The 25654-nt window shown below is 40.8% G+C and overlaps 1 protein-coding gene across 1 annotated transcript in view; it reads left to right on the forward strand.

Moving 5' to 3' along the window:
• The first annotated feature begins 3486 nt into the window (after positions 1–3486).
• LOC106085340 (uncharacterized) overlaps positions 3487–25654 on the forward strand; it is a 244517-nt gene continuing 222349 nt past the window's right edge. Inside the window, exon 1 of the mRNA XM_059370221.1 lies at positions 3487–4228. The gene's annotated coding sequence lies outside the window, so the exon portion shown is untranslated. The remainder of the gene's footprint in view (positions 4229–25654) is intronic.

Consider the following 25654-nt stretch of genomic DNA (forward strand, 5'->3'; position numbering starts at 1 on the left):
CCACTTGAAATTTTGCACAGAAACTTAATATTGATGAAGGTCGTTGGGGATTACGAATGGGCTATATCGGTTCAGATTTTGATATAGCTCCCATATAAACCGATCCCCCGATTTGACTTCCTGAACCCCTAGCCAGCATTAGGAGGGGACAGCCAATTTTTTCTAATGTTCGCGCCAGGATTCGACCCCATGCATTCTGCGTCACAGGCGGACTTGCTAAGGTGCCCTTCCCCTACATGGACGGAGGTTAGGGTGTTTTTTATTCCGAAAGCGGGAAAACCGAACCATTCTCTCCCTTCATTTTGAAGACGTTGAAGAGACTAATTGACATATGTATTAGGGACCGGTGGGTTTATAGTGCCCTTCATGATGTGGTTGGCTATGTTGAGGGGAATTTGCGTGTGGGTAACTTCACTTAGGCATAGAAGGGGCCTTTAATAACGTGAAGCTGGAGTCTATACATGGCGCTCCGGTAGATTCTGGGATTCTGAGATCTTTTGAGAGGTTGAGGGTAAAGGTCGTTGCTTTCGCGGATAACATCATCATCATGGTGCGTGGCCGTTTTCTCTCTACTATTACGGATGGGCGAAGGCCAACGGTCTTGGCATAAATCCCAGAAAGACTGAACTGGTCCTTATCAACAGGAAGAGGAAGCTGGGTGTTTTTAAGCGCTGTGGTAGAGGTACTAGAGGCCACTGTAGCGCAGAGGTTAAAATGTCCGCCTATGACGCTGAACGCCTGAGTTCGCATCCTGGCTAGATCATCACAAAAAAAATTTCAATGGTGGTTATCCCCTCCTAATGCTGGCGAGATTTGTGAGGAACTATGCCATTTGGAAAAATGGTATGGCAGCCATGTAAAGACTTCTACCCAAAGGGGTGTCACACTTCGGCACGCTGTTCGGACTCGGTTATAAAAAGGAGGCCCCTTATCATTGAGCTTTAACTTAATTTTAATTTTGCATAATTCCCAGAAAGACTAAACTGATCCTTATCACCAGGAGGAGGAAGATGGATGTTTTTAAGCAATGTGGTGGAGCTACTGGGGGCCACTGTAGCTGCCAAGTAAGCTCCAAATCGGTTTATAACCTGATACAGCTGTCATACAAACCGATCTGGGGTCTTGACTCTCTAGAGCAATTCTTAACCGATTTTGGTGAAATTTTGTAGGTATCATTTTGATATGACTTCCAACAGCTGTGCTAGGTAAGTTCAAATCGGTCCATAACTTGATATAGCGCCACATAAATCTTGACTCCTTGAGCCACTAGAGGGCGCAATCCTTACCCGATTTGGGTGAAATTTGGCATAACGTGTTTTGTTATGGCTTCCAATAACGGTGCAAAATATGGTTCAAATCGGTCAATGACCTGATATGGCTGCCACATAAACCGATCTGGGATCTTGACTTCTTAAGCCTCTAGAGGGCGCAATTAACATTCGATTTGGCTGAAAATAGGCGCAATATATCTTAACTTTGCCGATATTATCGAAATGCAAAATATCGATCGTTATTCAGACAAAAGATAAAATATCGATGCTACTATCAATACTCGGAGTAGAGCTGGCAAAATACCGATGGTACTATCGATAATTTAGTTTTTGGCTGAATATCGATAGCTATTTTCTCCGTCGATACTATCGGTAAAGTTAAAAAACAACAAGTTAAGTCGGCTAAAACCGACCTTTTGATACCTTTCACCCGTTACACATGTCTTTGTCGTACGTGAGTCCGAAAGTTGTAACCACCCTACAGTTTTAAAAAAATGAGATATTGAGTTGAAATTTTGCACAGACTCCTATTTCTGCTATACTCCGGTTAAGTTCTTGAATGGGCCAAATCGGGCTATACTTGGCTATGCGAATTTACCCATGAACATTCCATTAAGGAATAGGGGCAAATCTCTCTCATATTAATGTGATGTCCGATTCAAGTATATGCTCGATGATAAGGGACCTCTTTTTTATAGCCGAGTCTTACCGGCGTGCCGCAGTGCGACACCTCTTTCGGGAAGAAGAAGTGTAAAAACATGGCTGCCATATCATTTTATCAAATGGCATAGTACCTCATAAATGTCGCCAGCATTAGGAGGGGAAAACCATCGCAGAAATTTTTTCTGATGTTCTCGGTAGGATTCGAACCCAGGCGTTCACTGTCCTAGGCGGACACGCCAGCCTCTGTGCCACGGTACAGCCGGATATAACTGCCATAAAGACCGATTATGCATCTTTTAAAATATGGGTGATAGGATATGAGCGATAGTATTTTACAAATATCGAATGTTGCGATTATCGAGAGTTTGCCAGCTCTACCCTCTAGTGAACTCAGCTTTCGGGTTGAGCTACCCATGCAACCTTTGCCCAAATACATTAACTTTGTCTCTTTGATAGTCAACTATACTAAAGAAGCACAATAAGAACGTCCAGGAAGGAATACTATTCGTATGCCAATAAATTTTTGTAATTTTTTATTCATATCGATACGGAGCAGCTAAAATTAGATTGAGTTATAGTAATGCTAGTTTATTACATTGCCATCTAGCGGTGGTTAGCAATAGTACGAAATGCAAACCTTATGGCGTTGCCAACAAACTTAGATGGTGGGCGCTTTGTTGCCACTCTTCGTTCACCAAACATTTTAGTACCAATGCGAAGTTGCCAAATAGAGTACTAAAGTGGTTGTCAGGAAAATACAGCAATTAAATAAAATTTAATTTGAAATAAAACATAAACAAGCAAACAAAATTAAAAAAAAACTAGTTAAAAAATAACAAAATTAATTGGATCCATACATCTATCCTTTTACATGTGCCAAAACAAGACAGACAACTACTGGCAAATACTTTTGCATTAGAGGAAAAATTGATAATATTATTTTTATATTTTTTGGAACTTTTATATGTTTTTTCCTTTTTTAAATATTTTTTCAATACTTCATTTTATTGGAGAACGAATTTACAGAGAATAACCTTTGTTTTCAAACTCAATAAAAAATTTAATTTGTGAACAATTTTTATATGAAGATTATTGAATAAGTTTTACGTGGCTCTAAAACTTTATGACCGCATTAACAAAACTGCTTTAAAGTAGATTTATTTGACAGTTCTTTAAAGAAAAACTATCAAATGAAACTTCTTTAAGGCTGCAATAAGTTTTGTGAAAATGGGCATTAAAAATTGAATGGGCATCTGCAGTTAGGACTTGATATTTTTTGTTTTGAAACCCATTTCAAGATATTTTAATACTTTTTTACCTTCTCCACATTTAAAATTCTCCACTTTGTAGCCGTTTTGGTTGTCATCAATTTTCAAATTATTTAACCGTTAGTCTTATAAGAAATTCTTGTATTGCCAAATGGTCAACACCGTGCCCTCTGGTTTGCTTTGTACACAATCAGCTGTTACCGTTATTGCTCGCCTGCCTTACGATACGTTGCCTAATGAAGTTGATTTCAATGCCTACTCTCTCATTGGCTAAATTTCTTGTGCTGTCGTAAATAAAAGTTTTAATTAAATTTCCCATAGAATCTAATAAGATTTTGTAATAAATTCTATTAAAAACCAAACTCTACAACGTTCCGCGTGTGCACGAATAGAAAAGTAGCGGTTTTTCAAAACGTTTCACGTGTTTTTCGCCTTAGATTTTCGCATACAAAAAGAATCATTCTCATATATTTTTTTGATATTTTTTTTTTTGGTGGTGGTGTATGCGTGCGTGCGTGTATGTATGAAATATTGACCAGAAGCAGAACAGCGAGCTCTGCCAAAATATCCCCAGTGTATATAGTACATGTGTGCGTGTGTGTATGTCTGCTGCAAGTGTTTATATGGGCGCTAGCTGTCGCTGCTGCTGAGTGAGCAGAAAAAATTATATTTTTGTTTACATTTTTTTCTCCTTCATTGAAAAAAAGATCTCCTTATTGTTGACCTGAAATTGTGAAATTTTTTTGCTGAAAATATATGCAAAAATTCTTGGAAAATCCGCAGCTAAACAGATGTGTGGAGTGAAATGAAACAAATTAGTGAAAAAAATCTGTGTTTGATGATTTGCCCTTAGCATTTGACTGACGTTTGCCCCCCTCCCACCCACCAACTGCAGGGTGTTTGACAGCTATATCAACTAACACAACAACAACAACGGCAGCAAATTGAAAAAAAATATCAACAACATACCCCCTGGGCTCCATCCATAGGTGGTAGTGGTCAAGCGCAACAGAGGATAGTATTCAGGTAAATAAAGGCTATGCTAACTAATTATTCCATTTGTTATTGTCGATGATTTTCTTTTGTCTAACTACAGAGTCGTTGTAGAGGAAATGGCAACGGCGTGACTTATGGGGGTTTGTTTATATTTTTTTTTTGGTGTTCAACATCGAATCAGCTGCAACTGGCAAGGGAATGTTCGAAACTATTTTTGAAAAAAAGTGGTGGCAGGTGAATTTTTTGAGTAGTGAAAGCTAAATGGAGATAAAAAAGTGTTATATTATTAAACTGGACTTTTTGAAAGCACTCTTTACACATGCAATGTTGTACCCCTTTAAGAAATTATCGTGGGTCATGGTACTGGGATTGCTTTTTTGAGCGTTTAATTCTTTTTTAAGAACAATATAAGTAATTGTATATGGTGTTGTTGTTGTAGTAGCAATGTGTGGTACACTGAGGCGGCAGCCCTTGCCGATGAAGGAATTCATCGGGTCAATCCGGTACATACAACCGGCTGCCATGGGATTGCTACGACCTTCTGCTATTATATCTCCAGAATTCGGCTGGTCTGGACTCGTAAAAATTGTTGATTCAACCTTTAAAGTTCTGCTAATTGTCGAAGCTTACGTCAATCATGTCGTTGAACAGTAAGCGAAAAAGATGACAAGGCGATGTGAAAGCTGATAAGTGTAACAGATGCTAAAGACTCCCCGGATGTCTGTTTTGTCAACATTTGCGACATGGTACTTGACTTTTCTGTCAAGAAGGATCTTCTGGCTTTTCGAAATTTTCTGTTCGGTCCTCGCTTAAACGATTTGATTGGGCTTTGCTGTTGTTGTAGTAGCCACACATGCATTTGGAGATAGCGAGCCTATTCAAAGCTTTAAGGGTGAAGAAGCCTGTGGCAGTCCATAGGACCAATAGCCGCGGGAACTTGATGACCATTAGTTATTTAAACTCGCCTAGCCATATTGAGAGTCACAGGCACCCAGTGTTTAAGCAAGAGCCGGGGCCGCCCCTCCTCTCATTGAGACTCTCCACTCGCTACCACTGATTGTCCGCAACTGCAGTTGCACCTACTCAAATCTGACGGTAAGGATTTTGGGTTCCTTGGAGGTCGAAATAGTTTCACCATAATCTCTCCCATTCTGTAGCAGATGTAATCCCTTATCCAAGTAGTGAAAATGTGACTGAAGATTTGTTAGCAGATTCTCTTGCATCGAATGAAAAGATGGGATAGTCAAGATAGATGCTTGAGTCATTGCCGGTTTCATCTGAATAGGGATACGACAAGTCCTACAGAAAGACGAGATAACAAAGGGTTTATGGGGAATACAGGCAGGGATAGAGATTTTCATACATTGTCCTTTATGCTCTTCCAATTTCGGGACAGAAACACAAAAAGTGCTCTACCGTCTCCAGGTGCTCCCGTCATCACACACCCCGCAGAATTCTGCCTATCCATGTATAATGCGCAACGTCAAGAACCTGGTATTTCGGGTTTCGTATCAGCAATCCGAGAGAGTGCTTGCTTATCCCCATTATAAATGAGGTCCTGTTTCCCGCAAAACTCTGCCTTGGGGTCTTTGCAAATCTTCAACCCACAAGACCAGCCCACTTTTTATCTGCACTATCATCGTAGAAAACGTTCACCCTACCAAGAAGCTCTCACAGGAGATGGGTTTGGATTCTATAGCTCAAGTAGGATAAGGAAGAACTCCTCCGTAAAATAATCTATCGCCAAACATACGGAATGCTTCACACTGTATCACAGTCCCCCGCCAAACAAAAGAATGCCGAAAGTTTGAAGGGCTCCAAGTTCCATACTCCCTCAGTCTAGGGACGATCTTCAAAGTCAAGCACCGCCACGGTTCCTTGTTCACTTTCAATCATACTACGGAGGGTACAGCCTGATGTCTCAGTAGACACCAAAAAGATTAGAATCGGTAGAATCACCGCCGTAAACAGCCAGTGAACCCTAACCGGTCTAAGCCCCAATTCCTTCCTAACTAATTTACGACAGGAGTGGAGAGCATTTAATCCCTTTTTATCTAGTCAAGAATCATGCCCAAGAACTAGGAATCCGGATTGAACGCAACTCCACATCATTTAGGAGAGGTTCCTTGAAAGCACACAGCTTTCGTTTCTGGTTGTTGTTGTAGCTGTGTATTGTACAGCGAGGCGGCAGCGCTTGCCGTTAAAGGATTCCATCGGGTCAATCGGGTACGAACAACCGGCTGCCATGGGATTGCTCGACTTCTGGTGAGAAGTACCTGTTCAGTTTTTTTGGGGTCTATGCCAAGCCCATTGGCTCATCCAAACAGCGTCTTTTATATCTAGTTGTTTTTGTTGTTGTAGCAGTGTGTTGTACACTGAGGCTCTTGCGCAAATACTGATTGCCAAAGATTCTCGATATGATATGGTATGAGTTATTGGCGCCTTTAAATAACCAATGGCCACACTGTTCCCGCGGTGATGGGTCCTTTGGACGAGCTTGCTCGCCTACAGGAGCTTGACGAGGATCGCCACCTCAAAATGAAAATGTGGCTACAACAACAATGTGATGATGAACATTACACAAATCGGAGTTCAGAGTTCAAACCCGTGTGGTGCTGATTATCCCGTGCCGGACGCCCGGCCTTTCAGCATGTTTTCATTCCAATTCACCAATATCTAAGAGATACTCTTGTTCACCAAAGTGCCATGTGTAGACTCCAACTTCTCGATGAGAACCTAGGTAAGGTACTGAACTTTCGGAAATCCATGTTATTCGGCTTCGGGGCTTCAAATGGCTTTCTTCACCGCCCTAACACTCTCGGAAGACTCAATAAATTGAAGGTGGAACCACCTTTCCGCAGGTCTTTGAGTTGGCTAAGACATCATAAGTGACTGAGTTCTTTCTTTTTCTTTCAGCGATGTTCGAAAATTATAGCCGAAGTGCAGTTTACGGGGAAAATCGCAAAAAAATTTCATTTTTTGCGTAGCCTCTAAAATGACTCCAGGAACACGAATATGAAGTGGTCGTACACGCAGCATGGAAATTAATGTACGAGTATTTATACGTTAGCCACTCATATCAGTGTGATGAGCATAACAACGCATCAATTGCGGTGGTGATAGAAACTAACACCGGATTTTTATTAGCATACTTCAAATCAGAAAAAAATGCCACCGCTTGCAGTTCTCTGTTGGTACGAACCAAGAGCATACCACGTAGACATTACGGAATGTTCCTCCCTCTGCACGATGTTTTAAGGGTTTCTTCAAGTCGAACTGGTGCACCGCTTTTGGCATCTCTGCGACACCATACTCTGCTTCTTATTTATGTTCAGAAAAGCTTACTTGCCACATATATCTTGACATTGGATATAGACGGATTGCTTTGAAGACCCCTGAGGTCTTTTCCGGGTCCAATTTTTAGGTATGTTTTTGCAAAATCGTAATCTATTCGACAATACCTATCATTGGATACACATATTGCCTAGTTTGGGAAACTTCGCCCCAAGGGGGGTTTTTGGCCCTTAGGGGGGCCGGGCCCCGTCCACATTAAAGGACATCGGATTCGCGTTCCTGGGGTCAACCTTTATTAAAAAAAAAACTTCGTACGAAAATATCGATTAGTTGAAGGGGTACCTCAAATATAAATGTTTTTTTATCTTCTTATTTGAAGGGGGTTTTTTTTTAAGAAATATTAAAAAATTTCAACTTCGATTTTTGCATTTTTGTCCAACGTGGCAACACTGTGCGACCCCCGCACTAGCAAGCCGAGCATGCTACCAACTCGGCTACATGGGCGCCTTTCAGTTCGGTTAGTTTCTTCGAAAAGAAAAGGAACCTTGCTTATGGTGGAAATAGTTTCGAACAACGACTCCTCAGAAGAGATTTTCTTGAATGAAGGAAATTTATAGGAATAATTTGGCTTTTGCAGCGAAAAAGTTAGGGAGAACCATAAGGGATGATTATTACAAAGCTGATGCATACCCCTTATCAGTGTTTTGCCTCCATTTCAGTTAGTAACAAATTGTGGACGTCTACCATCAAGGTTGCGCAAACGTGCTGATGCAAACATCTCTCATCAGCCGATGACCTCCGGGGTTAAACAGTGCAGCTGGCAACTCATCGGCTCTTGCTGCCTTGTTGCTCTACAACCGCGATACTGCGATTCTGACCTCATGGTGACTAGGTGGTATATGTTTAATAGCACCATCAGATATTTATTCAATGGAATCTTCATCTGTGCAACTATCGGCAGAAAGGAAAAGTCTCCATTCCATACTCAATCCATATTTTTACAGATTTCAAATAGACCTGTTCCTCGAGAATATTAAATCTTACGAGTATTAGATTTTCATTTATGACCTGTAACATACGCTACAGATTAAAACTTTAACCTAAAACTAAAAACCGATGATTCGTCTAGACAGTACCATATGTCACACAGCGCGAGCAGCAATGCACTTATTGGGAGACGAGTTAGGTGACCATTTTATTTCACGTTCGGGATTGGTCAATTGGCCGCCTAGATCGTGCGAAAAATATTTTAATCAGGGTTTTTAAGTTTGGTTTAAAAAAATATACTAAACAATTTTAAGTTCAAATTTCATTTTGAGACTCAGCAGTATAATGGTAAACAATATCAAACAAGAAGTTATGCTATACTTTTTGAAAGCATTCCTGTTTAAAACCCATATATCCTTCAACTGATACTCTTGAATACGTGTCTATAATGTGCTTACATATAGTTGATATGTATGTACGTACATATGTATATGTTAGCTTATGCACAACCATTAGGTTAGTTTGAGCTACCACTAGGTTTTTTGCGCTTTGAGTATTCATGTGTCCACTTTACACACACATAACTGCTTTGTGCCTATAAAATGCAAGCAGCAGAGTACGTTATTTGTCCTTTGTATGAACAATCGGACGGGCGACTTCAAAAAAGAAAAATATCTTTTCTCTTTGCTGTTTGCCTCAATGATGGGCATGCATGTGAATGTATGGCTCAATGTGCATGCCACGGTCCTTTGTTTAGAAAAATTTTAAAAAAGAAAGAAAAGCTTATAACAAGCGAGCATGTTATCACTATTTGTAATCTGAATGCCATCTCACATAGCACCTAATTAGAGAAAACGCCGACCAAATAGAGACCCGCACATTCAATGATATTTTGTAATTTCTCACTTTGTTGAATTTTAGAAAAACAAAAAAGAGTGAAAAAAAAGAAAGTGAAAACATGTTATACTATAGGATCTTTTTTTTTGGTGAATTGGCCAATGGGAAAGGAAATGTGTTTTTTAAGTGGTAAATTAAAGAAAAAGGAAAAAGTAAGCAGACCATAAGGTAAGAAAGTAATTGATTAAATTAATCGTTCTTCCGTTTTCAGGACAAAAATGAGGAATTGTAAATCAAGGATATGTTATGTGGATATATTTGCATTTAAAGTTAATTGTCTTGGTGTTTCACAGCTGAAGTATTTGGTAAATTTAAATAAGAAATTGAAAAATAGAACAAAAATAAAATATTTTTTTAGGTTATAAAATAAATAAAATGTATTTTATATATTACGAGCTGAACCGGGCCCGCAGAGCTGCGCCTACTTTTACTTTATATGGAATACAATTTTACTTTGAATATTTATTTTCGACAATTAAAGAGCTTTTAGTGAAATACCATGAAATATCGCTTGACTAACAGTTTAACAATATAAGTGCCTTTATCTGAATCCCATATGATCTTTATTGGTCTACAAATTTAAATTTCTGATGGAAGTTGTCCACATGAGAACTGAGGAGACAGCCCGCTGCAGTTCGGACGGCGGCATTCTGACAGATCTGAATATTATTCCACTGCATGTCACAGATTGTCCATATATATCGTAAATAGATTGTCTATATATATCGTTGCGTAGAGGTTAGCAAATCCGCCTATGACGCTGAACGCCTGGTTCCGAATCCTGGCGAGGCCATCAGAAAAAACTTTTCAGCGGTGGTTTTCCCCTCCTAATGTTGGCAACATTTGTGAGGTCCTATGCCATGTAAAACTTCTCTCTAAAGAGGTGTCGCATTGCGGCACGCCGTTCTTAGTCGGCTATAAAATGGAGGCCCCTTATCATAGAGCTTAAACTTGAATCGGACTGCACTCATTGATATGTGAGAAGTTTGCCCCTGTTCCTTAGTGGGATGTTCATGGGCACAATTTACATTTGCTCTTCTCTCAAATACAATTTATTTAAACCCCATATTGCCATTGGTTTAAAAACATGGTCCTACATTTGGAAACCAAAATCGTATTCTACTCCCAAATACCTTTTTTTGAGCCCCATATTGCGATGGTTCGTAACAAATTGCTGTTTGTGGGGTATTTTAGGAAAGGGGTAGACCCCCAGAAAATTGGTCCCGAAAGTGGTCGGTAAATATGTCCGATTTAGGGGTGTTTTGGGGAATGGGGTGGTCCCCAATATCAGATTCGTGTTCTATTCTAAAATACCTCTTATTTGAGCCTCATATTACAATGGTTAGTGGGGTGGCCCCATAGACACTTTTCCGAATATTGATATCAGATTCGTGCTTTACTTCCAAAGACCTTTCACTTGAGCCCCATATTGCTATGGCCGTAAATTTGTCCTCTTTGGGGGATGTTTTTGGGAATGGGCGGCCCCCCATACACTAGGGCTAACATCTGGGTATCAGATTCGTATTCTATACTCAAATACCTTTTATTTAAGGCCTATTTTGCCATGGTCAGTAAATAAGTCTTGTTTGGGGAAGGGGTGGACCCCCAGAAACTTGGTTCGACATTTGGATTTTAGATTCGTATTTTTACACGCAAATACCTTTCATTCGAGTCCTATATTGCAATGGTCGGTAAATATGCCCGATTAAGGGATGTTTTGGGGGTTGGGGTAGTCCCCCAAAAACTTAGTCCGACAATTGGAAATGAGATATGTTTCTTAATCTTAAATACCTTTCATTTGAGTCTTATATTGTCGTGGTTGGTGTATATATATTTGGTAGGTTTTTGGGGTGGGGCGCCCCTCCTAGGTACCCCATCCGAAATTTGGATACCAAATTTTTGTTTGTAGCTTCCTATAAGAGAGCACACAAAATTTCCCACCACCCATCTCCGAGATCTGGCGGTTCCAAAAATTAGGGTAAGGGGGAGGCTATTTTCACGTCGGAATCATTACGCACCATCAGTGAAAATTTCAAGAAAATCGGGTCAGCCGTTTCTGGGTCTACAAACCTACAAACAAACACAAATTGATTTTTGTTTATAAGATATGCAGTAGAAACATCCGGTAGAGTGTGATTTTTGTCTGGCGAGTGTTGTATTCGCCATAAAACTTCATGCTTAGTCCAAAGTAGCAACACCTATTGAGCAAGATTTTCTTCCTTGAATTTCTTTTTGTCTGCCCTCATAATGGATAATGGAAAGAGAAATAGGAAAGTTTTTCAAAAACAAAACACATAAATTTCAGAAATATGCATGAAATCTTTATTTGAATCGATAGTACGGTCCATATAATTTAATGTTTGAAGATTATTTCATGCAAATGTTGTCCGTGGCTGCGACTCAAATGGTCATTCCGTTTAGTCCAATTTTGGCATATTCTTTCCAACATTTCGGCCGATATCTCACGAATAAATGCTTCAACCTGAGCTTTAGCATAACCCCCCAAAAATAGTGTAAAGGCGTTAAATTGCACGATCTAGGCGGCCAATAGACCGGTCGCGAACGTGAAATAAAATGTTCACCGAACTTGTCTCTCAATAAGTCCATTGTTACGCGTGCTGTGGGACATGTGGTACCGTCTTGATAAAACCCCATGTCATGTAAGTCAAGCTCTTGCATTTTGGACAAAAGAAAGAATGTTGATATCATCTCACGGTAACGCTCACCATTCCCGGTTATTTCCCGGTCGCTTCATCTTTGAAGAAGTACGGTCTAATGATGCCACCAGCCCATAAACCGCAGCAAACTGTGACTTTTTCTGGATGCATTGGTAGCTCTTGTCATGCTTTTGGCTGATCTTCACTCCAAAATCGACAATTATGCTTATTAACGTACCCATTGAGCCAAAAATGAGCTTCGTCGATAGAATGGAAGAAGCGCGCTATGAACTGTCTTTACAGAGCACGCATTTTGATAATAAAATTCAATAATTTGCAAGCGTTGTTTGTTTGTAAGACGGTTCACAGTTAAATTATAGACAAAACTGAAGATGTTTGACAGAGAAAAAAAAAAACACGAAACGTGCGTGAGCTGTTTAAACTAGTGCTGCCAAAGCGATAATAGCTTAAAATCACCCTTTATATAGGATCTTTATCTAAAACTGAACCGATTTTGATGAAATTTAGCACACATATTAAGATGTCAATTGAAACATCCCATGAAAAATTTTGTAGAGATCGCAGCAAACTTGTGGCTACTACAGCCTTAAAAAGCCATATTGCACGAAAGATAAATATGGAAGCTATATCTAAATCTGAACTAATTTTTAAAAAATTTTGTGCATGAATTGGATTGTAAAGATCGGATCAAAATTGTGGCTTATACAGCCTTAAAAGGCCATATCGGATAAAAGATATACATGGAAGCTATGTCCAAATCTGGTCCGATTTTGACACATAAGATCGAACCAAAATTGTGGCTACTAAAGCCTTAAAAGGCCACATCGGATGAAAGGTATATATGACAGCTATATCTAAATCTGGTCCTTGGGCCAAAGAAGTGATATGTGCAAAATTTTTAGACAATCGGACATTAAGTGCGACCCGTACCTTGATCACAAGAATACATGGACATAGCTAAATCGAATCAGGAGGTGATTCTAAGCCGATCGATATACTTATCAATGGATCTATCTCTCTTGTTTCTGTGTGTTACAAACAAATGCACTAATTTATAATACCCTGTACCACAGTGGTGTTGTAGGGTATAAAAAATCGGTCAAGTTATTGATCGATATGGACCGTACCTGTCATGGCTGTTATAAGTCATAGAAAAACACCTCCAAAATTTCATGCAAATCGAGTAAATATTGCGCTCTCCAGTGGCTCAGAGTTTCAAATTGGCAGATCGGTTTATATAGCTGTTATATAAGGTTATGAACTGATTTAGACCATACTTGGCACAGTTGTTGGACGTAAATCTTCAACGATGTGCCCAAATTTTTAGCCAAATCGGTAAGAATTATGCTCTCTAGAATCTCCAGAAGTTAAATCGGGAGATGGGTTTATATAGCAGCTGTATCAGGTTATGAACCGATTTGAACGATATTTAGCACAGTTGTTGGAAGTCATAATAAAACACCACGTGCAAAATTACAGCCAAATCAGATAAGAATTGCGCCCTCTGGAAGCTAAAGTCAAGTCAAGACATAAGTGCCTATCTTTACTCCTTCGAAAGTTATCGTGCTTTCGACAGACATACGGACGGACATGGTTAGATCGACTTAAAATCTCATGATTATCAAAAATATATATACTTTATGGGGTCTTAGACATATATATCGTGGTTTTACAAACAGAGTGACGAAATTAGTATACCCCCATCCTATGGTGGAGGGTATAAAAATCGGTTTCAATCACGAAATTAACTGATCCAATTATTTTTTTTAATTGAACCTGCTTCGATTACGAATATGTTAATATCATCACCGTTTTTAAAGTAGTAATTGAACATTTTTTTTAATAAAAAAAATAGCATATTCAATTAAAAATGATTGATTTTTTTGATTAATCCATTAAAAAAAATGAAAATTATCGAATTTTTTAATTCATCCAATTAAAAAAATTATTGACATTTTTTAAAAGTTATTTCTGAAATGTGGTTCGTAGAATCGGCCGCCATGGGATAGCTATAAATTTACCAAAATGTGAGACGAATGGAAATCTCTCTCCAGTTATAACGTAGAGGGCTATATTTAATATGGTGTGTTAGGCCCTTCGACATCTTTCTTCTATTTGGTCCAGATTTGGATATGACTGCCATATCGACCGATCTCTCGATTTAAGGTTTTTGGGCTATAAAAGGCGCATTTATTGTCCGATGTCGCCAAATATGGGACAGTGAGTTAAGTTAAGCCCCTTGACATAGTTCTGCAATATGGCACAGATCGGTCCAGATGTGGATATAGCTGTCCGATGTCACCGAAATTTGATACAGTGAGTTAAGTTAAGCTCCTCGACATTCTTCTACAATTTGGCTCAGATCGGTCCAGATTTGGATATAGCTGCTATATAGACCGATCTCTCGATTTTCGGTTTTGTGGTCATAAAAGGCGGATTTATTGTCCAATTTCGAAGAAATTTGGGACAGTGAGTTGTGCTAGGCTCTTCGACATGTTTTTGCAACTTGGTTCAAATCGGTCCAGATTTGGATATAGCTGCCACATAGACCGATATCTCGATTTATTGGTTCCATAAAAGTCGCATTCATGATCCGATTTAACTGAAATTTTACACAGTGACTTATGTTTACCTCCTAGTCAGAATGAGGTCCAAGTAGCAGTAACCCGACTAAAGAACAACAAGGCAGCAGGAGCCGACGGGTTACCCGCTGAACTATTTAAGACCGGAGGCGACACGCTGATAAGGCGTATGCATCAGCTTATCTGCGCAATCTGGCTAGAAGAACGCATACCCGATGATTGGAACCTCAGAATACTATGTCCCGTCCACAAGAAAGGAGACAAGACGGAATGTGCCAACTACAGAGGAATAAGTCTCTTTCCCATCGCATACAAGATACTCTCGAGCGTACTGTGTGAAAGATTAAAACCTAAAGTCAATGAGATAATTGGGCCCTATCAATGCGGCTTTAGACCAGGTAAATCCATCCTAGACCAGATATTCACACTGCGCCAAATCCTGGAAAAGACCCGAGAAGGACAAATCAACACCTACCACCTCTTTGTTGACTACAAAGCCGCCTTCAATACTCCTTTACGTTCAAAGGTATTTCAAGCCATGTCGGAGTTTGGTATCCCTGCAAAATTAATAATACGTGTTCCTCAGTAAGAATAGGAAAGAATCTCTCCGAACCATTGAATACCAAACGAGGTTTCAGACAAGGAGACAGCCTCTCGTGTGAAGTCTTTAATATCCTGCTGAGGAAGATTATACGAGATGCAGAAGTGAATAGATATGGCACACTAATCACAAGAGAGCACATGCTACTCGCCTATGCCGACGAAATCGATATCATAGGTCGGTCACCGGAAGTAGTAACTGCAGCCTTTGGAAGAATCGAAAGAGAGTCAGTGAAAATGGGTCTGGCAGTAAATGGAGATAAGACGAAATGGATGGTCTCCACTCCCAAAAAGCCTTGTACAACCGAGCAGATAAAGAACATGGAGAAAGTTGGGAACCACAACTTTGGGATAGTCAGTAACTTTATCTACCTCGGCACCGCCGTAACCGAAACGAATGACACCAATTTTGAGATAAAGCGAAGAATAATACTGGCAAACAGATGCTACTTTGGACTAAGTAAGCAGTTTAGAAACAAGGCCACCTCTCGACAGATGAAGACTACACTTTACAAGACACTGATACTACCCGTGCTGTTATATGGTTCTGAAGCATGGGTACTTGTGAAAGCAGATGAGGCAGTGCTTGGAGTATTTAAAGTAAAGTCAGTAAGTAAGACTTATGTTAGGCTTTTCGACATCCGTGTCGTATATGGTTCAGATCGGTTAATTTTTAGATATAGCTACTAAGAAGACCAATATTTAGTTATACACAATTGAACAATGACTTATTAGTATTTGGTCTACATCGGAACATATTTCGATATAGCTGCTAAGGGGCATAAGGTATAAGACTCATCTAGACGTATTCATCCATTGCGAAAGCACAGGAACAGAAGAAGGAAGATGATTTCTAGTTCCTTCCGTTTATCTATCCAGATCGCTTTAAAAAGCCCAACAACTTGCGAATGTTCACATCCGCTAAATCTGACAGGTTCTTAAAGAAATGACAACCCAAAGTAGAACCGCTTCTGACTGCCAGTACGAAACACACACACAGAAGGTGTTCTATAGTCTCTTTTTCTTCGACGCCCTCACAGCTTCTGCAAAAGTCGTTACTGGCAACCTTCCGTCTGTCAGCATGTTTTCCTATTAGACAGTGACCTGTCATGAGGGACACAATGATTGAGACATTTGTTCTAGCCAGTGACAGCAAAGCGATAGACCTCTTCCAGTCTAGATTAGGCCACATAATTTTAGAATGCTCACAGCCCCCTTTTTGTGCCCATCTATCATTGGTTGTCCTTCGGGCCTGGATCTGAAAACTTAGATTACATGTCGCTGGAGGCATATCCACATATTCCAGTTTCCCTGCAGTGTGTAAGGTAGTTCCTAGTCTCGCAAGCTCCGTCCGCTTTACTATTCCCTGGGATATCTCTGTGGCTGAGCACCCAGTACAGGTGAATTGAGAAATGTTTACCCATCTCACTGGGAGATCTGCGACAGCCGACGACGGTTTTTGTGTTCTCCAGGGATTTTATGGCTACCGGGCTGTCTGGGAAGATATTTATGCCAATCGTCTTTATGACATTTTATCTTAGCCATTTCATCACTTCCCTAATTGCTAGGATGTCTGCTTGATACACACTGCAGTGTTCGGGTAACCTCTTCCATATGACCAGTTCTAGATCTTTACAGTACACCCAAAAGCACACCTGGTCGTTTAGTCTGGAACTATTTGTATAGAAGTCTATGTAACTTTTATTACCAGGGATATCGTAGTTCCAATCGTTTCTATCATGAATAGTGGTACAATACTTTTTATCAAAGAGCGGCTCAGGTGGGGTGTAATCTACACTGCCGGGAACATCGGACATTGTATCAAGGATAACACAGTGTCCTTAGACCCCACATGACCAAAGAGAAAGCTTCCTTAGCCTCACTTCAGAGGTCGCAGCAATTTCTCTAGCCACAATGTCCAGAGTTATTAGAGGTACTTTTTAGTATTTAGGACGCACAACAAGCCGATTACTGCCTTAGGTGTATGTCCATAGTGGCATGGGGCGAATTAATATCCGCAGCCTCTTTGCAACCCAACCTAACTTTGTCGGCATGTCTCCGCTTTCTGCCATGGACACAAATATTTAATGCAGATTTAAGGTGGTCTCTCATTCAAAAAATTGCAAATTTTTCCCATGAACATTCCACTAAGGAACAGGAGCAAACTTCTCACATATCAATGAGTGCTGTCCAATTCAAGTTTAAGCTCACTGATAAGGGGCCTACTTCTTTTATAGCCCAGTCCGAACGGCGTGCCGCAGTGCGACACCTCTTTGGAGAGAAGTTTTACATGGCATAGTACCTCACAAATATTGCCAGCATTAGGAGGGGAAAACCACCGCTGAAATATGTTTTTTTTTTTCTGATGGTCTCGCCAGGATTTGAACCCAGGCGTTCAGCATCATAGGCGGACATGCTAACCACTGCGTTATGGTGGCCTCCATCTTTCATTCACCGGAGAGAATTTGAATAAAGGTATCAGATTCCATGACACTTCCTGTACGTTGGAAATAACAGAGTACTACTTCTCGACCAAAGGTGGCCTCAGTGCAGACATTTTTTCGACAGATGCCCTGCCAATCCTCAGGTCACGATCCTTACAATACTGAAACTTTCCATGTTTTTCTTGGCCTTTGACTTGTTGGACCATTTTTAGTCAAAAAAACTGCTTGCATTAAATTTCGTTCACCTTCTGTGAGCTGTTTTGTGTCAGGGTCATAATCTCTGAATTTCATTTTGTTTTAATTTTCGCCTCAGTTCAGTTTTTTTATTAGCTCATCCTTAAGCAACTGGTGGTGGTGGTGCTGGTGTTCGCACATATTTTTCATCCATCATCTTAAGTCCTCTTAACGTTAACAACATTGTGAGTCCTTAGAGAGAGTAGTGTGTTTCAAAGGCACCAACAAGGTTTAGACCGTCACGCCATGACAACACCACTCCACTCAATTGTAATGTGGGCTAATGGGCAGGGTGGTGGGTGGGTACTACTCCATACGCTTTTGTTTGCATACGTAGCACACACTTGGTAGCACACACTTGGCTTGTATGTGTTTTGTGTAATGTCGACACTATTTTTAGTGGCTCATAATTCACACACACTTTTTATTGCGTTTCCTTGGACTGTTGTTGTGGTGTGTCTTGTTTGTTTTTTCCTCTGTTGTTCGGTGATGATTGCCGCCGCCTAAGAAGTATGCAAAGCGCAATAAATATGTCCTTTTGCTTTTGATATAAAGATAGAGCGGCTATTTATTTACAGCTTTTTGTCCAGTGTGCTTTACTTGCCGCCACCAGGCGTCCATTCATTCTGCTGCTCCTGCCGCTAAAGCAGAGAAAGGAAGAGGGAGCGAATGTTGCCACCATTGTTCTCTGTGCCTTTGGCTTTTGGGTAGTCCAGTTGCTTGCTGGAATGGTCGTTCTTTCCTATGTTCGTTTGCTATGGACAATGGCTGTAGTGTAGTGTCCTCGCAGGATGACTGCCATTTGTTTGGCTGTGGTCGCTGTCGATGTTGTCGTTATTTTTAACATTTGACTTTTTAGGCCGTTTTATAGTTCCTCAACAACATTGCTTTGGACAATGGGATGGATAGCTTGTCGCCGAAGGACTCTTGTTGTATTTGTTGCCGTTCTTAAACGCATACAAATGGTCTTCAAAACCCTGACTCGCTCCCCCACTTGAGAACATTTATGAGTCGCTAGTCGCTATCTATGTGTATGTTTGTAATTTTTGCAGCCATCAAAGAACGCCACGAGGTCGAATATATTTTCCACCCCCCCCCCCCCCCCCCCCTCCCCCAAGGTGCACACAGGGAGGATACACGATTTTCTTCCGCTTTTTGCTCCAACCTATCTGTATGTTGCTGTTTGGATGCCAACCGAACAGAATAGAAGAAGAGCTGAACTGAACGGAACAGTTACGATTCGCAAACGTGTTTTTAAGTTCATGTAATCATTTGGCTGTTTGGGTGTGCACAAGGATGTGTGCTTAGATGTGTCATGTCCTCGTCGTACATTATCTTGTTAGGCATAACTCAACTCTGAAGTGCATTCTGTCGCGTGCTGTCGTTTTGTCTATTTTTATAGGACAAACAACAACAAAAAAACTATTTTCTTTCGTTTAAGCGAAGGGATGATTAGTTTACAGTGGTATGGTGAAGTGTGTTACAATGCCAAAACGTTTTGTCCTTAGGCTGTAAGGGCAAGGATATTTATGAGTGGTTAGATTTGAAAAGAGAGATGATAGACACTAGAGAGCAGTTCGCTGGTATTAAGAGACAATTAATCTCACGCAACCTGGGACATTCATAGGTCTTAAGAATCCAGTAGATAGGCATAATTTGGGTTTGTAAGGTCCTTTCAGAACAGTTTGTATTTAGGCTATACATTTTTCATTCTCCAAGTTGACTTGTCTAGATGTCTGATTTTTTGGAAAGCCTTTCTAATTTGGAGGCCCCGACGACGGGACAATCATCGTCTCTCTCAATATTGGGAAGAGACAAGCAAGGATCCTAATACTAAAACAATAGGCAGTGCAGGGGCGAGAGACCCACCACAGCATAACAAACAGGGACTCAACGACGGACCCATCACCGACTTCAGGATTCGCAAGACTAGGATAGGTGATGATCCTAATATTGGAACATCAGGCAGCGCAGGGACGGGAGCCTCAATATAGCGTAACGAATAGGAAGCCAACGATGGAACCATCACCTACTCTCAAGAAGCCCATTTACATAACATTTGGAAGACTAAGATAGGCAAAGATCCTAGTATTGAAATATCAGGCAGTACAGGGACGGAAGGCCACCGTAGCGCAGAGGTTAGCTTGTCCGCCTATGACGCTGAACGCCTGGGTTCGAATCCTGGCGAGACCATCAAAAAAAATTTTCAGCGGTGGTTTCCCCTCCCAATGCTGGCAACATTTGTGTGGTACTATGCCATGCAAAACTTCTCTCCAAAGAGGTGTCGCACTGCGGCACGCCGTTCGGACTCGGCTATAAAAAGGAGGCCCCATATCATTGAGCTTAAAACTTGAATCGGACGGCACTCATTGATATATGAGAAGTTCGTCCCAGTTCTGTAGTGAAATGTTCATGGGCAAAATTTGCAATTTACAGGGATGGGAAACTCAATACAGCCTAACGAACAGGGACCCAACGATGGAACCGTTTCCGACTTAGGCAAGGAACCTAATACGAAAACCATCAGGCAGTGCAGTGACAGGATAGTCAATGTAGCCTAATGAGCAAGGAGCGGGCGATGAGATCATCACCCACCCCCAAGAAGCCCATTTACTGGAGGACTCATGATTGAGGTTATCCGGATAACCCTCCACCTGAGCGAGACAGCTACACACGCTCAAGGGCAAGATTCATATTGCCCTTATTCAGGAGCCAGTGACGACACGGAACAAAGTTTCTGGACTCAACCATATCAACTACCAATTATTCTATGCTAACTCTGGTACTCGGCTGAGGACCTTCGTTATTTGTCATAGAAAGTTAAATTATATATTTTCTCAACATCGGATGCAAAAGTGATGAGACAGGGAGGCGGTGGATCATACCCTACATCACTTTATCTGCCTTTCGACTCTCCGACAGCGCCACCCACGTCGAAGCTGCAACGGCTGGTGGGAAGGCAAAACGGACAGGAGATGCGGTACTAATAGGGTGTAATGCGAACTCTCACCACATTTCGTGTAGTAGTTCCAACATTAATAAGCGGGGCCAAGCCCTGGCAGAATTCTTGAATACCAATGATCTAATGACACTTAATACTGGTTAGGTTAGGTGAGTGTGACAGTCCTTTACAGGCTCACTAAGACAATTTTAAGTCCATTGTGATACCACACTAACGACAGACTAAGGCTTCTGGCGGGAACCGAACCCACGATACCTGCACTGGTAATCCAAGCACGCTACCAACTCGGCTACCAGGGCGCCCTTGTAATACCGCAACCTTTGTTAATAGGATTAGGGAGGAAGTTTTAGATGTGACCATATGTTCGAAAAAACTAATCAATGAGGTTCAGGATTGGTGGGTCTCCATGGTATTCTCCTTCTCTGACTAACGCTACATTAGGTTTAGAATAGCACGACCTGCAACGAATCCGATAAGCTTCCGTAATAAGTTGAACAAAATTCGGAAGACTACTCTGAAGAAAACTTGGGCAATATAATTTAGATTGTCCAAGCATAAAAGACATTGACGACAATGTGAACAGGACTACGACTGCACTAGTGGAGTCTTTCGAAGATAGTTATCCTCTTCGAGAAAGGAAATCAGCCCAAGAAAAACCCTGGATGACCGTGGAGACTTACAACATTGGGAAGATATCCGCAGAGTTCTTTCCCACGTCGTAAAAAAGCGGAGGTGTAGTGGGATGTGTATTACACATGGCTCAAGGAATACAATAAGATTACCAGAGCGGCAAAACGTGCCTCCTGGAAGCTTTTCTGTGACCATTTCCATAGCCTTGATGACGCCGCCAAGATGAAAATCTTTCTCTCAAAAATGGAAGTGAGGGCAGAGATAACGGAGGACATGTTGAGGCTTTTGATGAAAACCCATTTTCCACTGGATAGGATGGGACTCACAGAGACACCGGAATCTAGGAATAATGATATTGATTGAGGACTCCTCAAGGCTTCCTTTACCATAAATTCTGAACGATAATTTATGGTAAAGGAAACCTTGAGGAGCTTTAAACCATTTAAGTCACCTGCACCTGATGGAATATTTCCGGCGTTGCTACAGGAGGAGGGGGACTATCTGGCACCTCATTTGGACTGTATTTTTCACAGCGTGCCTAGGACTCGCATATATTCCGAAAGCCTGGCAGGAGGTAAGGGTGGTATTTATTCCCAAGCCCGACAAGGCACCAAAAGCCTACAGGCCTTTAAGCCTTACATTCTTTCTACTCAAAACCATGGAACGCATTGTGGATACCACGATAAAGAGTAGAACCTCCAGCGAACTGCTCAAATATAAACAGCATGCCTATGTCAAGGGAAGGTCGGTGGAGACTGCCCTGCACGAGGTTGTGCATAAAATAGAAGAACTCTTCGATGCCAAGACGTATACACTGGTGGTATACATTGACACTGAGGGGGCTTTTAGCAATGTGCGGACCGACACACTAATCCAATCCTTAGACCAGTACCAGGTGGACTAGGTTCTCGGAGACTAGATAAACCACATGCTAAGAAACAGACGGATAAATTGTGGATCTCAAGACATAAATATAAGGGAGAAAGTGGCACAGGGCATGTCACAGCATAAATGACCTATTACGGATGCTGACTGAGGAGAGATTCGAACACGTCTCCTACGCAGTTGATGTTATAATACTTTTAAAGGTAAAGGATCCGAACGAGCTATGCAGAAGGGCCGAAAGGGTTCTACAGATGGCATACGACTAGGCTACACCTAAGGGTCTCAATACAAACCCGGAAAAGACCGAAATCTGCTTGTTCAAGGGGAAGACAAAGGTAGGCAAACGCACCACTTTTCCTCAACAGAACGATTTCTGCAAATTGCAAATTTGACCATGAGCATTCCACTAAGGGACAAGGGCAAATTTCTCACACATCAATGAGTGATGTCCGATTCAATATTAAGCTCAATGATCCCTTTTAAAGCCGAGTTCGAGAAGTTTTTACTTGGATTCTATGCATGGCATAGTACCAGCATTAAGAAGGAAAAGCCACCTCTGAAAATTTTTTCTGATGTTCTCGCCAGGGTTAGAACCCTTCTTTCAGCGTCATAGGCGGACATACTTAACTCTGCGCTACGGTGGTCTCCAATCGGGTAATAACTATGGATTTTATGAGAGAAAGATCTTAAATCGAGAGATCGGCATATATGGTAGCTATATCCCCATATAGTCCAATCTGAACTATACTTTGCGACGACGAAGGGACTAGCACGGCTTACATTGCCAAATTTCAACGAAATTGGGCAAGAAATTGGCAAAGATCAGACCATATTTCGATATAGCTGCTAGGGATTCATAAATTGTGCATTTTTACCGTATTTTGTGCAAATGTGGTAAATATCTAAAGCTTAGGAGGTGGGTACTCAAAGTTCGGCCGTGCCGAATTATATCCTCCACCATAGGAAGGGGGGGAAATTTATTTCATCATTCTGTTTGTAACACATTGAAATATTGATCTGAGACCCAACTAAGTGTATATATTCTTGATTGTCTTGACATTCTAAGTTGATTTAGCCATGTCCGTCCGTCTGTCTGTCCGTCTGCCCGTCTGTCTGTCTGTCGCAAGCACGTTAACTTTCGAAGGAGTAAAGTGCTTCTATATCAGTGCAGGTCGGAAGGGATTGTAGATGGACTATATTGGTCCATGTTTTGATATAGCTTGCATTCAATCCTGGATCTTGACTTCTTGAGCTTATAGAGGGCGCAATTCTTGAGCTTATAGAGGGCGCAATTCTTGTCCGATTTGGCTGAAATTTGTGTGACTGTTTCTATGACCTCTAACATATTTGCCAATATGGTCTGAATCGGTCCATAATCTGTTATAGCTCCCATATAAATCGATCTCCCGATTTAACTTATCGAGCCTCTATAAGGCTCAAATTTTATCCAATTTGGTTGAAATTTTGCACAATGGCATATACTATGGTTTCCAACATCCAAGCCAAGTATGGCTCGAATCGGTTTATAATCTGATATAGCTCCAATTGCATTGCAATTCTTATCCAATATCCTTAGGCGTTTGAAATTTCCACAAACACTTTTAATTAATGTAGGTCGATTGGGATTGTAAATGGGCCAAATCGGTCCATGCTTTAATACACCCGCCATTTAAACCCATCTTGGGTCTTGAGCTTCTAGAGGGCGTAGTTCTTATCCGATTTGGTTGAAATTTTGCACATTTCATGTTGGGATGACTTCCAACAACTGTGTCAAGTCTAAATAAGTCCGTATCCAGATATAGTTGCTGGGAGATCGGTTTAATCTCCCGCTTAGACTTCTTGCGCCTCTAGAGGGCGTAATTGTTATCCAATTTGGTTGAAATTTTGCATATGTCGTTTTGGTATGATTTCCAACAACTGTGCTAAGAATAATCTAAATTTGTCTATACTCTGATATAGCCGCCATATAAACTGATCTCCCGATTAGACTTATTTAGCTTCAAGAGGGCGCAATTCTTATCCGATTTGGCTGAAATTTTACGTGCGGTGTTTTGTTATGACTTCCAACAACTTTGCTAAGTATGGTCCAAATCAGCTCATAACCTGATATAGCTGCTATATAAACCGATCTCCCGATTAGACTTCTTGAGCCTCTAGAGGTCGCAATTGTTATCCGATTTGTTTGAATTTTTGCATATGTCGTTTTGATATGACTTCCAATAACTGTGCTAAGAATAATCTAAATCTGTCTATAACCTGATATAGCCGCTATATAAACCGATCTCCCGATTAGATTTCTTTAGCTTCTAGAGGGCGCAATTCTTATCTGATTTGGCTGAAATTTTGCGTGAGGTGTTTTGTTATGACTTCCAACAACTTTGGTAAGTATGATCTAAATCAGTTCATAACCTGATACAGCTGCTATATAAATCGATCTTCCGATAAGACTTCTTGAGCGTCTAGAGGACGCAATTGTTATCCAATTTGTTTGAATTTTTGCATATGTCGTTTTGATATGACTTCCAATAACTGTGCTAAGAATAATCTAAATCTGTCTATAACCTGATATAGCCGCCATGTAAACCGATCTCCCGGTAAGACTTCTTTAGCTTCTAGAAGGCGCAATTCTTATCTGATTTGGTTGAAATTTTGCGTGAGGTGTTTTGTTATGACTTCCTGTTGGAAGTGCTAAGTATGGCCTAAATAAGTCCGTATCCAGATATAGCTGCCATATAAATCGATCTTCCGATTAGACTTCTTGACTCTCTAGTGGGCGCAATTGTTATCTAATTTGGTTGAAATTTTGGATATGTCGTTTTGGTATGACTGCATATGTCTTTTTGGTATCTTTAGATGAAACTAGGTGTTGCTACTCACTTTAGGGGTTTCCCATTCTGAGCCACTTGGTCGTACCATTTGTGGTTTCAAATGCTGCTGGATCCGAGCGTCAATTTACCTCTCATATTTTTCTATCTCATAATTTTTGCCATTCAATCTTCGTTGGTTTCCACTTAAAGCCCCCATTGTTCCACTGTATTTTCTATTTAATGGTTTCTAAAAAAAAATCTCATTGATATGTTAGCTATTTGTTATTACTGTTATCCTTTCGAGAACCATACAAACTCTCTCACACACACACACACACACGTTGGCCTAAAGTAAAAACGCAATACAAAGTTTATTTTGTTAGAAAATGTGTTTACAATAGATGTCATTGTCATTCCAAAGGACCCCCTCCCAAAAAACGAAACAAAACTCCATAA

Source organism: Stomoxys calcitrans, chromosome 5 (assembly GCF_963082655.1).
Source record: "Stomoxys calcitrans chromosome 5, idStoCalc2.1, whole genome shotgun sequence".
NCBI classification, from domain to species: Eukaryota; Metazoa; Arthropoda; class Insecta; order Diptera; family Muscidae; genus Stomoxys; species Stomoxys calcitrans.